Raw genomic sequence first — 18,238 nt, 5'->3', positions numbered from 1 at the left:
AAAATGTCCAGCTAACTATAACATGTGTGAAACCTATGGTTTTTTCACTGAATTTCTAAGGTTTTTTAAATGCTAATTCCTAACTATAACGTGTGTGAAACCTATGGTTTTTTCACTGAATTTCTAAGGTTTTTTAAATGCTAATTCCTAACTATAACGTGTGTGAAACCTATGGTTTTTTCAGTGAATATATATATATATATATATCATGGGTTGAGGGTGACCTATGACATTAAACTAATGCTGTATCCTGACAGCCTGAAGTCCGTGCCTCTTTTCATGGACGTTTCTGTGGGAGCTGGATGTTGTTCTCATATATATATATATTACCTACTGGCGGTCGTCAGTAGGTAGTTATAGTTAGGACCTATTATCCATAGGAAATTCGTTGCATTCTATTTGGAATAACTTTGGCGCCGGTTGACGAATCTTCACAAATTTTTCAAAACTGGTGGGGCGCTCCTGTCCGTTCCTATCCTGAAAGTCTCGGGGTGATTCGTGAAGCAGGGGTCGAGAAAAAAGGAGGGACCCAAAACGTGTTTTCCACATACAATTTCCATAGGAACCTTTAATTGCAGCTACAGCCCGAACTGCTGAACGGAAATACACCAAATTTGGCAAAAAGGTAGCCCTTGGTTCAGAGTCATGCTTTTTTGTTAAATGGTGTAAATCTGTTCAGTAGTTTTTTAGATATTAAAGGAAAAAAAGATAGATATAACTAAGCAGAGCCTAACCACTCATATCATCGTGAGATCTGATTGGCTGTCAGCACTTCATCCAAGAAGTGTTGGCAGCCATCTTGGGACCAATATGCATGATAGCAGCTCATTAAAAAGCATTGCAGTTCATAGAAGGTTTTAAGACTTTAGTTACATTATAAATCATTTGTTGATGGTACCATACTCATTTTAGGAATTGTGGTGTGTTCTAAGGTAATTTTACCATGAGAAAAAGCCTTCTGCGGGATATCATGAATCATGTTATGAGAGAAACTATTTTCTCATGCTTTTCCCACAGAGGTTTGGAAGGTGATCTATAAGCTAAACTAAGAATATATTTTCTGTAAATTTGCATTATCTTTCTCAGTCATGTGAGATTGAAGTCTGACACTCTCACTAAAACATGAACATCCAACAAGTGCAGAGACTGTCAGTTGATTCCTTTGTGTTCTACTGCAGCTTCCCAGAGTGTTCTATAGAACAACTAGAGCGCTAACAGTCCTACTTATGACAAACGTATGGCACACCTGAAGCCATCTTGATTGGAATAAAGTGGTAACTCTTAAAACATTTAATTTAAAAAGGAGCAAAATGAGGGGGTTCATTTTGCCATAGAAATAATGATTAGTGCTGCAGAAAGAAAAATTAGGGCACATTTTGACTTCTCAAATCCTCTTCTATTTCATGAAAAAAATCCTGACATGCAGACTGAAACATGCACTTTGAATACCAGCAGCAGACTTTCCTGGTGAGCAGTAGCTGTACTACAGTGATCTAATGAGCAACTAGATTGCTAACATTCAGAATTCATGGCAAATGTGTGACACATCTGAATGTCTTCTTGATGGAACCAAAGTAAACAAGTATTGAAAATGCAATAGGTCTCGCCCTTGTTTAAGTTAAAGCAATTCTGTTTGTAATTAGGTGGCTTTTTAGCTTTGCTTGTATTAGTGTTTTTCAAACTTTCATGTACATAACATGCATATGTATGTATATATGTATATGTATGCAAGCATTTATATTTGTATTTATATAGATATGCAGATTATAGATATGTTTATATATGTATGAATATATATATTTATACATACATATATAAATGCATATGCATATATATGTATATATATGTGCATATGTGTGCGTGTAGAGAGAGGTAGAGAGGTAGAGGTGTAGAGGTAGAGGGGTAGAGGTAGAGAAGTAGTGGTAGAGAGGTAGTGGTAGAGAGGTGGAGAGGTAGAGAGTAGATTTAACAAGCGCAGGCAGATATCTGTAAGAAGAACTTTATTGCAAGTTCATATGTACAACCCCTAGACAGACAGGTCCTCTCTCTGCAACTGCCAGCTCTCCTCTCCCTGACAACTCAGAACAAAGCATCCTGGTTGCTATCGAAGGAATGTTGACATGTTGCCTGGCTACATACTGAGACACAACAGGTAGTAGAGAGAGAGGTAGAGACAGGTAGAGAGGTAGAGAGTAGAGAGTGAGTAATAGAGAGTGGAGAGTGAGTAGCAGAGAGTAGTAGAGAGTGAGTCGTAGAGATTGAGTAGTAGAGAGTAGTAGAGAGTAGTTGAGAGTGAGTAGCAGAGAGAGAGTATTAGAGAGTAGTAGACAGTGATTAGTAGAGTGAGTAGTAGAGAATAGTAGAGAGTGAGTAATAGAGAGTGAGTAGTAGAGCGTAGTAGAGAGTGAGTAGTAGAGAGCAGTAGAGAGTAGTACAGAGTGAGTAGTAGAGTGAGTAATAGAGAGTAGTAGAGATTGAGGAATAGAGAGTAGTAGAGAGTGAGTAGTAGAGAGTGAGTAGTAGAGAGTAGTAGAGAGTGAGTAGTAGAGAGTGAGTAGCAGAGAGAGAGTAGTAGAGAGTAGGAGAGAGTGATTAGTAGAGTGAGCAGTAGAGAGCAGTAGAGAGAGAGTAGTAGAGAGAGTAGAGAGTAAATAGTAGAGAGTGAGTAGTAGAGTAAGGTGAGCAGTCTATATATCGACTTTTTAATATCGAGGGACAGAAATATCAAGTCAAAAATATCGAATGTACAAAATATCGAAATAGATAATATCGATGTGAAAAATATCGTTTGTTTTTTTTTACTTGTATGTCGATGTAAGTAATATCGTTAGTAATAATATCTACATGTGAAAATATTGTCATTGTATGTTTAGTAAATATTTTGAAGTTGTTTGTATAAATAGTTAAAATGTATATAATATGAGAAATATTTATATTGTTTTAGGGGCGGGATGTTGGGTTATAGGGGATAAGGGTGGGGAGTGTTTTAAAAAAGTTAATTAATTTTTTTAATAGATTGTAAAATTTAATTAGAAAATTTTATTTAAAATGTGAAATGTATATTTAATTTTAGGAGCGGGATGTTGGTTTATAGGGGATAAGGGTGGGAAGTGTTTTAAAAATGTTTATATATTGTTTAATTAAAAAAAAAAAACATTTAGAAATTGTAAATTAAATTTAGAATTTTAAAAATAATTTTAGGAGCGGGATGTTGGTTTATAGGGGATAAGGGTGGGAAGTGTTTTAAAAATGTTTATATATTTGTTAATTTAAAAAAAAAAAATTTAGAAATTGTAAATTAAATTTAGAATTGTAAAAAAATGTTTAGGAGCGGGATGTTGGTTCATAGGGGATAAGGGTGGGAAGTGTTTTAAAAATGTTTATATATTTTTAAAAATTTGTAAAAAATTTTTTAGAAATTGTAAATGAAATTTAGAATTTTACAAATAATTTTAGGAGCGGGATGTTGGTTTATAGGGGATAAGGGTGGGAAGTGTTTAAAAAATGTTTATATATTTGTTAATTTTGTATTAAAATTATTTAGAAATTGTAAATTAAATTTCGAATTTTACAAATATTTTTAGGAGCGGGATGTTGGTTTATAGGGGATAAGGGTGGGAAGTGTTTTAAAAATGTTTATATATTGTTTAATTTTTTTTTTAATTTATTTAGAAATTGTAAATTAAATTTCGAATTTTACAAATAATTTTAGGAGTGGGATATTGGTTTAGAGGGGATAAGGGTGGGAAGTGTTTTAAAAATGTTTATATATTTGTTAATTTTGTATTAAAATTATTTAGAAATTGAAAATTAAATTTCGAATTTTACAAATAATTTTAGGAGCGGGATGTTGGTTTATAGGGGATAAGGGTGGGAAGTGTTTTAAAAATGTTTATATATTGTTTAATTTAAAAACAAATTTATTTAGAAATTGTAAATTTACTTTCGAATTTTACAAATATTATTAGGAGCGGGATGTTGGTTTATAGGGGATAAGGGTGGGAAGTGTTTTAAAAATTTTTATATAATGTTTAATTTGTTTAAAAAATTATTTAGAAATTGTAAATTAAATTTCACAATTTACAAATAATTTTAGGAGCGGGATGTTGGTTGATAGGGGATAAGGGTGGGAAGTGTTTTAAAAATGTTTATATATTTGTTAATTTTTAATAAAAATTATTTTGAAATTGTAAATTAGATTTAGAATTTTACAAATAATTTTAGGAGCGGAATGTTGGGTTATAGGGGATAAGGTTGGGAAGTTAATTTAAAATGTTTATATATTTTTAAATTTTAAAAAATAATTATTTAGAAAATTTAAATATAAGTTAGAATTTTACTAATCCCATAATTAAATATAGATTTCTGTCAGAATAGTAAATTAATTAAGTTCAGTGTCCAGCACTTATCTTAATTAAATATAGAGTGGAGTGGGAATAGTAAATTAATTAAGTTCAGTGTCCAGCACCTACTCTAATTTAATATAGGTTGGAGTGAGAATAGTAAATTAATTATGTTCAGTGTCCAGCACTTATCTTAATTAAATATAGACTAGAGTGGGAATAGTTAATTAATTAAGTTCAGTGTCCAGCATCTACCCTAATTAAATATAGATTGGAGTGAGAATAGTAAATTAATTAAGTTCAGTGTCCAGCACTTATCTTAATTAAATATAGACTGGAGTGGGAATAGTAAATTAATTAAGTTCAGTGTCCAGCACCTACTCTAATTTAATATAGGTTGGAGTGAGAATAGTAAATTAATTAAGTTCAGTGTCCAGCACTTATCTTAATTAAATATAGACTGGAGTGGGAATAGTAAATTAATTCATTTCAGTGTCCAGCACATACTGTAATTAAATATAGGTTGGAGTGAGAATAGTAAATTTATTAAGTTCAGTGTCCAGCACGTATCTTCATTTAGGTGCCAATTCCGATCCTGGTAAAAAATTCCCCGTCCGACTCGTATCCGTTTTTTTTTCTGTCCGAATCGTCAAAGTAGCGTACAAACTGCCAAGTACGATTCGAACGGAAAAAAGTCCATACGAATCGCATTGGGAAGATTTCCCCACACGTCCTCGGGTTGGGAAAAGTCACCGACACGTCTCCGGTCGAAAAACCCACCGTGCGGAAAAATAAAGTCCGACTGCGCAAGTACGATCCCTCCCGTCCTCCCCATTTCACAACTGTACGCAAAAAACACCGTCCGAACCGAACTCCCATAGCAACCATGGAGACATGTGCCCGCATACGCGCCGAACACCCCACCACCCCCCCGCCTGCGTATGTACGCACCGAACCCCCACCCGAGCAGTGCATGTACGCCCCGAACCCCCACCCGTGTATGTACGCACCGAACCACCACCCGTGTATGTATGGACCGTACCCACACCCGTGGAAGTACGGCCCGTACCCCTACCCCAGCATTGTATGTACGCCCCGAACCCCTACCCGTGTATGTATGCCCCGAACCCCCACCCGTGTATGTACGCACCCAACCCCCACCCCAGCAGTGTATGTACGCCCCGAACCCCCACCCATGTATGTACGCCCCGAACACCCACCCGTTTATGTACGCACCGAACCACCACCCGTGTATGTACGGACCGTACCCACACCCGTGGAAGTACGGCCCGTACCCCCACCCCAGCAGTGTAGGTACGCCCCGAACCCCCACCCGTGTATGTACGCCCCGAACCCCCACCCGTGTATGTACGCACCGAACCCCCACCCGTGTATGTATGCACCCAACCCCCACCCCAGCAGTGTATGTATGCCCCGAACCCCCACCCGTGTATGTACGCCCCGAACCCCCACCCGTGTATGTATGCACCGAACCACCACCCGTGTATGTACGGACCGTACCCACACCCGTGGAAGTACTGCCCGTACCCCCACCCCAGCAGTGTAGGTACGCCCCGAACCCCCACCCGTGTATGTACGCACCGAACCACCACCCGTGTATGTACGGACCGTACCCACACCCGTGTATGTACGCACCGAACCCCCACCCGTGTATGTACGGACCGAACCCCCACCCGTGTATGTACGCACCGAACCCCCACCCGTGTATGTACGCACCGAACCACCACCCGTGTATGTACGGACCGTACCCACACCCGTGTATGTACGCACCGAACCCCCACCTGTGTATGTACGGACTGAACCCCCACCTGTGTATGTACGCACCAAACCCCCACCCGTGTATGTACGCACCCAACCCCCACCCCAGCATTGTATGTACGCCCCGAACCCCCACCCGTGTATGTACGCCTGAACCCCCACCCGTATATGTACGCACCGAACCACCACCCGTGTATGTACGGACCGTACCCACACCCGTGGAAGTACGGCCCGTACCCCCACCCCAGCAGTGTAGGTACGCCCCGAACCCCCACCCGTGTATGTACGCACCGAACCACCACCCGTGTATGTACGGACCGTACCCACACCCGTGGAAGTACGGCCCATACCCCCACCCCAGCAGTGTATGTACGCCCTGAACACCGACCCGTGTATGTACACACCGAACCACCACCCATGTATGTACGGACCGTACCCACACCCGTGGAAGTACGGCCCGTACCCCCACCCCAGCAGTGTATGTACGCCCTGAACCCCCACCCGTGTATGTACGCACCGAACCCCCACCCCAGCATTGTATGTACGCCCCGAACCCCCACCCGTGTATGTACGCACCCAACCACCACCCCAGCATTGTACGTACGCCCCGAACCCCCACCCGTGTATGTACGCACCCAACCACCACCCGTGTATGTACGCCCGAACCCCCACCCGTGTATGTGCGCACCCAACCCCCACCCCAGCAGTGTATGTACGCCCCGAACCCCCACCCATGTATGTACGCCCCGAACCCCCACCTGTGTATGTACGCACCGAACCACCACCCGTGTATGTATGGACCGTACCCACACCCGTGGAAGTACGGCCCGTACCCACACCCCACCAGGGAATGTACGGACCGTACCACCACCAGTGCATGTACGGACCGTACTGACGCCAAAAACACACGTACTGAACACAGACAAACCACATTTACACAAGGAGAGTCAATTAGAGTTTCCCCACACCACCAAACATGCCCAACAACCCCACAAACATCACCTACACTGACCTGCAACTGCCAAACTGCCAAACAGAGGCCCAAAACACGACCACTCCTCATAACACACCCACACAAAATTCAAACACAGCCACACCCACAAATGGACCAATAAAAATGGACCACACACACAAACCATGAGCCTTTGCAACAGACCCATTGCTGCCAGAGCCCACAGACGACCCACACCACCATACTTGAACCTCACACTTGCATACCTTCACACAACCACCTACACAAACACCCCCTCATCACATTCACACACACACCTCCACTACCACACTCACACACCCACAACCATCCACACCCACACCCCCACAACCATCCACACCCACACCCCACGCCATGTCCACAATCAAGAATCCAAAGTTCACAAAGGAGGAGCTGGAGATCCTTGTCGACGAAATCCTCAGAGTCGAGCCACAGCTCTTTGGAACATTGGTCAGACAGACCAGCATATCTGAAAAATCGGCCATGTGGCAGAGGATTGTCGATTCTGTGAATGCTGTTGGGTCCACCAGCAGGACCAGGCACGAGTGCCAATCCAGGTGGTACGATCTGCGGAGGACGGTCAAGAGGAAGATGACTGACAATCACAACCAGGGGAACATCACTGGAGGAGGGCCGCCCCCCAGACTGGTACAATACCATCCCTGGGAGGAGAAGGTGATGTCCACGCTGGCGGTGGAGGGACTACACGGACTACCAGGACTCCCAGACCCTGGTGAGTACACAAACAACTCACCTCACATGGGGGGGATGCCATACACAATCAATCATGCACGCCACCCCCCCAAGCCACCACCGGACACAACCACACTCCACAAACGCACACATGCCACTAGCGCCTCCATGACCCATGCACCAATCAGGGCCATGCCAAGTCACAGGCCACACAAAACACCAACACAACACAGGATGTGGCCGATGCTGGGAGTGTGGGCATCAAAACTAACATTGAGCAACTCACAAGCACACAACAATGCCCTCAGCCCATATGGCCCAGGGCACAGCCATACAAACTGTGTGTACCCACACAGTACTGTCTTGCCTGCAAATGGTGGCCGCCTTGCAGGATGACATGGGTCTGAAGGCACAATTTGCACATAACAGCAGACAATGAAGATGCATCGCTCTGATAGAGTCTCAGCACACACCGCCACAGCAGCAACCTACACTCAGACACAAAGCCCAATGGGTGCCCGGAGAACAGGAACTAACTCACATGAACAAGCCAATGGCCATTCAAAGACCGGCTAACTGTGTGTGCCCAGGAAGCTGGCCTGAGGTGACAGAGGGTGACAAATAGAGGGAGGGAGAGGGGGAATGAGAGGGAAGGAGACAGAGGGGGACACAGGGAGACAGACAGACAGAGGGAGGGAGTAGGGTGACAGAGGGAGACCGACAGAGGGAGGAGGGTGACAGAGGGAGGGAGGAAGGGAGACACAGGGAGACTAAATCACCCTTGGGTGGTGTGGCCATGTCCACTCGTCAGCCGGTGGACTGTGTGCATGCAGACAAGGTCTGGCAGTGCCTCAACCCCCCCTACCGTAGATGAAGACCGGTCCATGTGTCAATCTGTGCACGAGTCCATCCGTGCTGCAGGCACAGACCTAACCACACACCCAGTATACCCACCCACTGTGTCGGTAAGAACCCTGTCACAAATGCTTCAGTCCCCTACCTGCATCATCAAATTGTCTTGGCAAAACACCATTTGGCCACGTACAGTGCAACACGTAAGGCGCATCTGCATGGCTCGCTACGCCCGCACACCACACTGCTGACTGTGTACCCAAATAGATGCATCAACTAAGATTGTGTCACACATGCGTAAAGCCCTGACAGCTGTGGCCAAGGGACATACCCATGCACAAGTGCACTGTGAGAGGAATGCAAGACACATCCAACTACCCAGAGGAAGAGTGCCAAATCAGAAATGCATGAAACATGGATGCCACATGTAACACTGTTAACATTGTCTCTCTCACACACAGGTCAATGTCGTCGATCACCCCCCAACACTGGGGGGGAAGTCTCACAGGACCAGGCTCTGCGGGATGAGGACCCCACCGCCAGCGACGACTCTCACCACTCCGTGGATGACCCAGACCAACCTGGCCCCTCTGGTGTCCAACCACCTGCAGCACCTGCGTCAGGTACAACTGTGCCAACCACCACCCCCATTCCTGCCACATCCCAGGAGACGTCCAGGAGCCCTGCCCACACACGACCACCCAGCCAGTCTTCCCAGGAGGGACACGGTCCTCCGGGCACCCAGGAGGAGGCAGGCTGCAACGCAGATGCCATCCCTCAGGGGTCCCGGAGACCCGATGCGCCCACAACGGCAGGCCAGGTGCACGTGGGCAGGGGTGGCGGGAGTGGAGGACGGCAGAGGCGCGAACCTGACCAGGGAGCTCAGGACCCGGTAGTGTCCCAGGTCAGCAACATCCTGGATACATACCGGCGTGACACCAGGGGCATGGACCAGATTGCGTCCACCCTCAATGACATCAAGGGGACCAACGAGGAGATGAAGACCCTGCAGGCCCAGCAACATGCCTGTCAACTGCAACACCAAGGAAGGATGGAGGATAGACAGGCTGAGCTCGTGGCGGTGCAAACCCAAATGACCGGTGTACTCCGTCGGATTGCCGACAACATGGGCAACCCTCCCTGTGGCACCAGGCGAAGGCCATTACCAGACACAGGGAGGGATCAGGAGGAGGAGGATTCATCCGACGGAGCGTCACAGACATCTTCACGGCCTGCTTCCGAGGGTCCCCGCAGGAAGGTGGGTCGTCCACGAAAAAGACTGTGAGAGTCAGCAGAACATCACCATCTCCCAGGTCACCTGGCCTGGCACCTGGCCCTCTGGCCCAATAGCAGCACATGATATTCTCTGCCACATGGACTTGCTGGTCACTGTCTGACCTATGTTGACGAAGACTGTGGCATGGACTCTGATAATTTGCTACGGCAAGGATACCAACTCCCCCAGTGAACTTTGGATTCTACACTCCCGCAGTGCACCTCTTGTCATCCCCACAAACCCGTACCCCACCACAAATAAATTAATCACAATTACAAGATGATGCCGTGATTCTGCATTATTACAATACATGTGTGTGTCGTAAAGTCAAAGCATGCCTGATCTCAGAATTAACTCCAACCATCCAAACCGTGGGGTCTCAGTCTTGCCCAGGACACACATGGGTCCCAATGTATCATCTGATACAGACATGGAGTACCATACTCACCTCTGCTGGGCCCAACCAGCTGAGTGGTTCCCGCACAACTGTGGCTACAGACACATTTAGGGGAGCAACAGTCATGCGCAGAGGTCAGGGATCATGTGGAGTGACCTGGCTTGCCGCTCCCAGGTATGTCTAGACATGTGTCCCTACCATGTCCTGCATGCTTGCGTCAGGCGGATGTTGAGAATGGTGGCTAGGCCAAGGTTGGATGCATGGAGATGCCAGAATGCAGTTTTGGATCACAGTGCCACATGGTTGTGTTGGGGTTGTGGGCTGCATCATGAGTGTGGGCGTGGATCGCGAAGGTCATCCTGCAGCTGGCTGTGAATCATTCCCCTTATCCCGTTTGGACGTTGATGTGGCCTGGTTGCCCGATGCAGTAGCAGAGCTGTGCAGATGCACTCCGGATATGGACAAGTATCATGGGAGTTGTAAGGCACATGTCCGTAGACTGCAGGGTAGGATTAGACACGGATGTTGTAGTTGCCCTGGGGGATGGTCTCTCTTGCCTTGAGGTGGATGGAACTGTGCATCTTGTGCATAATACAGATTCCAATCCCTGACAAACCGCTAGCATCTTGCTACTCTACACATAGACACATATGCACCACCTCTGAAAACTATGCCAGACATGCCGCATGCACAGTGGCAACAGGCCACCATTGACAGAGAAGAGGCACCTTGGAGACAGAGGGACAAATTTATTAGTCATGTGTGTTGGAATGACAATGATACTCTGTCAACACATACACAGGTCATGTGGATGGACATGTGGGAGCAACACTGGCACCCCCCATTGCAACACAGATGCTGGTATTCCATTGAACTGGCACACAAGTAACGGATAACAGCTAAACACCCCCTGCTGCCACGGAGAGGCTGCTATACACCATTGAGGCCCTGATGGGGCAATCACACACCATGTCAACCCGGTGCAACCTGTATGTTTCCGAGGCCAGTGTTACACACATTGATGGCCTCATCACAATCCCCAATCCCCTGACACATGACAGTCACCAAGTCTGACCATGGCTCCAGGTGAGGCCTGCCCCATGTCATGTTCCCCATGTAGGATCCACATGTATGCAAATTGACCACACATGAACTGGAGAAGTGCACACAGACTACAAACAATTTACACACCCAAAACGCCGTGAGGCATCCCTTACCCTAAGGAGATTGCAAAACTTGCCCGTGCATGTGACGCAGAATCAGCACATGTTGCTGTGTTCATGAGGAGTAGCAGGAGCACAACAATGCCACCAGCAGACAGCATGCCCATGGACCTGTGGAAGAGAGACACACAAGGAGTCAGCCCAAAGGAGCACATCCGCAAGCATGTACTCAACACGTATCATCTTGTCAACATGACAGGTGACAATGATGACTCTCGGACAACATCCTTCCATTGCGCCATCACTCGAGTGACACTTCAATACACACCACTGACTCACTTGGCAGACATGCAGATGGACACACACATTGCAACACATGCCACACACGGCCCAATGCGTGCACACTCAGACACTGGAACTCACCACTAAGCAAAGAAGTCGCGTATGAGCCGACTCCGCATGTCCTCCACAGCCTCCTTCTCCTCCACATCACTTGCCCCGTCACCAAGCCCTTCATCCTCCACGGGTGGATGGTCCTGGTCATCTTGATCCAGTATGAGTGGAACAGCTTCCTCCACTGCCATGTTGTGCAGCATGCAGCAGACGAAGATGATCTTGCACACCTTCACCGGGGCATATGGGAGTGCTCCGCCGGTCTTGTGGAGGCACCGGAATCGGCTCTTCAGAAGTCCAAACGTCCTCTCAATGACTCTCCTGGTCCGCCCATGGGCGTTGTTGTAGCGGTGCTCGGCAGCCGTGCTGGGGTTGCGGACAGGCGTCATCAGCCATGGCATGTTGGGATAGCCAGCGTCCCCTACAAGGAAACATCATGGACAGAAGTGTGTCAGCACAGGCAGTGAGATTGGAAGATGACGCCAAACACTGAACTGCCAGAGTCTACCCACCAACAATACATGCTCGCTCGTTCCGCAGCTGCTGCATCATTTCAGGCAGCCTGCTACGCCTCATGATGAAGGCATCGTGTGCTGATCCTGGAAAGCGAACACAGACATGTGAAATCACCATGTTGGACAGACACACCACAAGGGCATTAATGGAGTGATAATGTTTGTGATTCCTATACACCACCTCCTGTGCCTGTGGTGGTACCAACGCAACATGTGTCCCATCTATGGACCCAATGACATGGGGCATCCCTCCCAGGGCATAGAACTCACGCTTGACACCTGTCAACTGCTCACGAATTGGGAATTTAATTTACTCATCCAGGTGAACCAACATAGCCTCTAAGAAATCATGCAGAACACGGCTGAACATCGTCTGGGACATGCCCCCGATGTCAGCAATGGTATGTTGGAACGTACCCGTGGCAAGGAAATGTAGGGCTGCTATCACCTTCAACTTGGGTGTCAGTGCACTGGGATACCTGTGGCGCGGGAGGAGGTGTGCTTCCAGCCGGCCAGTCAACTCATCAATCAACCGTTGGCTGAATCTGTAGCGGCGTATACAGTCCCGTTCATGCAGGGCAGCCAGGTCTGGCATACGTCAAGGGAGAGGGGGAGCCCTGCAGTGAAATTGAAGGAACACCGATGAGTGAGCACTGTACGACGACATTGTCAATGCACTGAGCACATGTTAAACAGCCAATACACAAATGCCACATTCAGAGTCAGGTCTGTGCCACATTTCCTGGACACGTACGCCAGGCAGGTGACACTCCTACCAAGGGACAGCCACTAACGGAGTGGGGCAAGCTCACGATGACATGGCATGAGACTAGCTGTGGGCCAGTGTAAGTGAACATGCACACGCATCACAGGATTCACGGACATCCACACATGTGCAGAAGTAGGATGCGTATGGTACAGACAGGTTGGTGTATGCGATATGCACTGGTCACATGTTATAGGAAAAGGACAGGCCACACACATTGCCTTGGAGGAGTACATGTCGAGACAGAACATACATGCATTGAGAGCATGTGGATATGTACTTGTTTTGTAACTCCGTGTAGTTGCATACATACACACCTCATGGCAGATCACATATGTGGGCTGGTGTGCGGAACAGTGTGCCATGGCCATCTACACACACACACATGTTGGTAGCAGCAACTGCTGATGCATTGGACCACACACCTACAGCAAAATCATGGAAACACATGCCACACACATGACATGGTTGCAGCGTGCAACGCAGCCATTCACATGTCATGTGTAATATTCCGTGTACCTGGCATCAGGGGACAGGTGCGGGTGTCCGTGACTGGGACATGCAAGTGACTCATGGCTCTACTAGTGTGTACGACATGCACACATGTCAAAGGAGTGGAGGGTATGTGTGGCACAATGCGCACCATCACACACGACATGTGTACACAGCTCATCGTACATATGCTTTGCCCACACCTCAGGGGTAATGTGCCACATCACATCCTGACACACCTGTGTCACACACATGTGGTATTGCACAGACAATGCATTGGTGTCCACCCTTGGAAAAATCTGATGCTCCATTCCTGTCTATGTGCCGCCTGTCACCACTGACAGGTGTGGAACGCACCGTACATACGCTCTGAGGGCGTGTATAGGGTCCCTGGGCCAACATGGGCGCTGGCGTATGCGTACGCCACAGTAGTACGGACCGGACAAGCGCTTGTACGGTCCGTACTACTGAGGCGTACGCATACACCAGCGCCCATGTTGTGATCCGGACCGTACAAGCGCTTGTCCGGTCCGTACTACTGTGGCGTACGCATACACCAGCGCCCATGTTGTGATCCGGACCGTACAAGCGCTTGTCCGGTCCGTACTACTGTGGCGTACGCATACAGCAGTGCCCATGTTGTGATCCGGACCGTACAAGCGCTTGTCCGGTCCGTACTACTGTGGCGTACGCATACACCAGCGCCCATGTTGTGATCCGGACCGTACAAGCGCTTGTCCGGTCCGTACTACTGTGGCGTACGCATACGCCAGCGCCCATGTTGTGATCCGGACCGTACAAGCGCTTGTCCGGTCCGTACTACTGTGGCGTATGCATACACCAGCGCCCATGTTGTGATCCGGACCGTACAAGCGCTTGTCCGGACCATATCACTGCTTTTGGGGTGCCCTAGGGCGTGGAACGCACCGTACCTGTGTGTACATGTATGAAAACACGTAGGGGACACATGAGGGACAAGTATAAGGGCCTAAATGCATGATGGTTGCCATGGAGAACGAGTTTGATTTTTGAATTTGAGCACCAGGTGCCCAGCAGAAGTCAGTTTGCAAGAATCTACATTGTTGCAAAGTGGATGTCGACTTGACATCATCATCAAAACTGAAACCATGCAAAGCCACACACTGGGGTAAGTTTGAAGGGATTGGATGAAACGTAGGATGCAAATGTGACTGACCAATCAATCTGTACTCCTCTACATGAACAGGCCAGCCAGGCAGATATAAGCCAGTCAGGTCCCATGAGAGAGCACTTGCCTGCACATCCATTCATCCATGACCACTGCTGCTGATAGTGATTCTTCTGGCACTATGTCCAGGACTGTGGAGAGGTCACAGCCATTCACCCAGGAGGAGATCCTTGCCCTGATAGATGTGATCCTCCCACAGTACCAGAGCCTGTATGGTCGACCAGGGGTTCAGGTGAGTGCAGACTCCACTAGCTTAGACTGTGCCCCTTTTGTGTGACAGTGACCTCTGGCATTGTGTCCATGTGTGACAGACATGCACTGGTGTTTAGAGTGGGTCCAAGGGTGTGGAAGGCCTCATGTCACCCATGCAGTGCATGCTGTGTTTCCTGTGTGCACTCCTCACTTGCATAGTGCCTACTGTGACAATGATTGCATGGTGCATGCCACATACTGCCGGGCTACTCCTCCTGGGGATGTTGTTTCCACAGTCCTGATGTGATCCTGTGTTCCCCCCAGTGTGACAGGTGACAGTACCCATGGATGTGTGTTTGTTCAGTGTTCCTGTGCTGTGAGTGTCCAAAGGCCGTGTTCGTCCCCTGCACATTGGTGTGTGTGTAAGTCCCCTGTCATGTGGGTGAGTGCATTTGGGGAGTGTTGCACACAAGCTGCATGAGGGATGGATATAGGCTGCCCATCCGATGTGAGCAGGGAGCAGTGCTGTGTGCATGCCGTGCTGAGCCAGCCCCACACCTGTGACACCCCCCGTCTACTGGCACATGGGCAGAGTGAGGTGTGTACCCGCAGTTGGCAATGCCATGTGATTGTCCTGTGCCTGTGTGTGTCTGTGTACTCTGCTGAGGTAGCATCAGTGTGCTGGGGCAGGTGACTGCTTTGAGGTGCTGTACATAATCCTGGTGTAGCCTGTGAGGCACAGTGTGATCCCTGGTCAGTGAGTGTGTGGTACCCCTCATGCCACCCGTGTACTTTCAATGGCACGTAGTGCATTTGGCCTTCCACAGTGGATTATGTCCCTATGACAAAGGTGCAATGAGTTGCATGCATACCATGGCCTGTTCATGAAGTGGATTGTTCTATATGTGTGTCTCTGTGTCTTTGCTCATGTGGATTAATGTATTCTCACTTTTGCATCCTCACAGGTAGGCACCATTGCCAAGGGGGAGATCTGGAGGACAGCCGTCAGTGCCGTGAGGGCTACAGAGGGTCGGATGCGGGGCCTGTCTCAGGTGAGGAAATGCTGGCAGGACATCCGGTGCTGGACGAGGAGGATTGCACGGGTCCTGCTAGGGGACTCACCTGAGAGCCGTAAGAACCGTGGGCGCCGTCGTCTGACCCACATCCAGAAGCATGTGCTGGCGGTGGTCTTCCCCGATATGGACAGGCGCCTACAGGAGAAGCAGCAGCAGGAAGGGGGTAGGTACATGTGTGTCAGTTGTGTGTCCCCAGCCAATGTAAGTGCGCAGTTGCATGGATACACTGCCAGGGTTTGATTGTGCCGTGCGTCAACTTCTCCCCAAAGTAGCCCAGTGCTGTTCTCACTCCCTCCCTTCCCCTCCTTGCCATGTGTTCCCTGGTGTGTCTGTAGCCACTCTTGCACAAGGTTATTTAGGCAGACAGTTTATGCAGGTGCACAATGCTAGCAGCATCATGTGTGGGGGTGATGTGTCACAGGTCTGGGGACCTTGCGTGTGCCCTGGCCAATTTCAGTCATTGTGGTGTCCATGTCACTTGGCACTGATTGTGAATCACGACATAGGGGTGTGTCTCCAAAATGTACAGCCTTCCAGCATGCATGTCCAATTGTGTGCCCTCTGACATGATGTGCCTGAGTGGGAGGCCTGCTAAGTGCAGGGACGGTTGCTTAATTTGCAGTCATGTCCATCCAGGACCATGGAGGAGTGTGGGCACTACTGTGCCCTGGGGCACCTCTTCCTAGGTATCATGTGCGTCATCCAACAATATGGCCATTCAATGTGTCTTCGCCATGGGTTGGGTAGGGTGGCATTGTACCCTGGGCTCAACTGTTAGGACCTACAGGTTGCTACATGTGTCCACTGTACAGTGGGACCCATTTTGCTTGTGCATACTCACAGTGGGCATTAACTGTGTGTGTTGTTAAGACAATCTGATGATGTTTGCCTGTCAATGATGTGTGGACAGGCGCACCAGGGGCAGTGTGTGTACAGTCATGAATTAGTAGAGGCCATGTGTTTTCATTAGGGGTGGGCGGAATTTGCGGAATTAACCTTCGCAAATTATCGCGAGAATGTTTAAAATTATCGCAAACAAGCAGAAATATCGCGAAGATGCGGAAGTTTTTTTCCGGCATGTTCGCGAGATTTTCTGCATGGTTGCGGGTCGCCAACTTACCCATGTGGTTGCTTGCGGGCGCGGCCATCTTGTTTTGAGTTGTTCTCGCGGTGCATGATCGCGAGAAGAAAGACGTGATCGCGCGACGCATGACGTCACTGCGGGCGCGAACTGTCGCGAGACAGCGCAAATGGCTAAAAACAATACAACATCTCATGGAGAACGCGACCGGATCAAGAAAACTCGTCGGCGAACGCAGGGATTCAGGTAAGGCGATCGCGCGCGCGTGAGAATGTATCATTTTACAGCGCGAGCAAGAAACAAATTATCGCCAAGCTGCGGAAACCGGAATTTTTGACATTTTCGCGCTCTCCGCGGAACGCAAAAATGTCAAATTATCGCAATTTCCGCGAACGGAACGAAATTTTTGCCCAGGCCTAGTTTTCATCCCAGAGTAAGAGGTGTACATACTTTCTCCGTCTCAATGAGATTGTCTCAGGTGTGGGTGGTTTGTGCGTACAAGGCCTACATGTCAGAAGCTTCATCCTCCTTGCTGGGTGTGGCCTGTGTGTGATGTTTGACTGGACATACGCTCAAGGTGCATTGACCCAGTCATGTTTGGCATGGTTTCATGTATTGCCTTTGCAGCATGTGGCAAGAGTCAATGGATTTGATTCCTGCTCATCCCTTTTTGACGACGCAGTGTGGTGCAGATGCTGTGCACATTTGTCCCCAGAGGCTGGCTCCTCTGTAAAAATTTAGGTGCAGTGATTTGCTGTTGTGTCATGCTCTCCATTGTGTCCCAGTGGCATGGTGAGTCGACAAACTGTGTGTTCCATGGCCTACATGTGTACATTGTTTTGTAGGTGTTACTCCTGTTGCTTTTCAGGCTATGCAATGTGACCTATGTATATTTGACTCATGTGACATATGTGTACAGGTGTCTGATTATCTCCTGTCTCTTCACCTTGCCCACAGCATCGCCGGGGGACACGGAAGGAGACACTAGCACGGACCGGGAGGAGGGATTGAGCACCAGTGCC

The sequence above is a fragment of the Triturus cristatus genome, chromosome 4_2 (genome assembly GCF_964204655.1).
Source record: "Triturus cristatus chromosome 4_2, aTriCri1.1, whole genome shotgun sequence".
Taxonomy (NCBI): domain Eukaryota; kingdom Metazoa; phylum Chordata; class Amphibia; order Caudata; family Salamandridae; genus Triturus; species Triturus cristatus.
Note: the sequence above shows the minus strand (reverse complement) of the source record.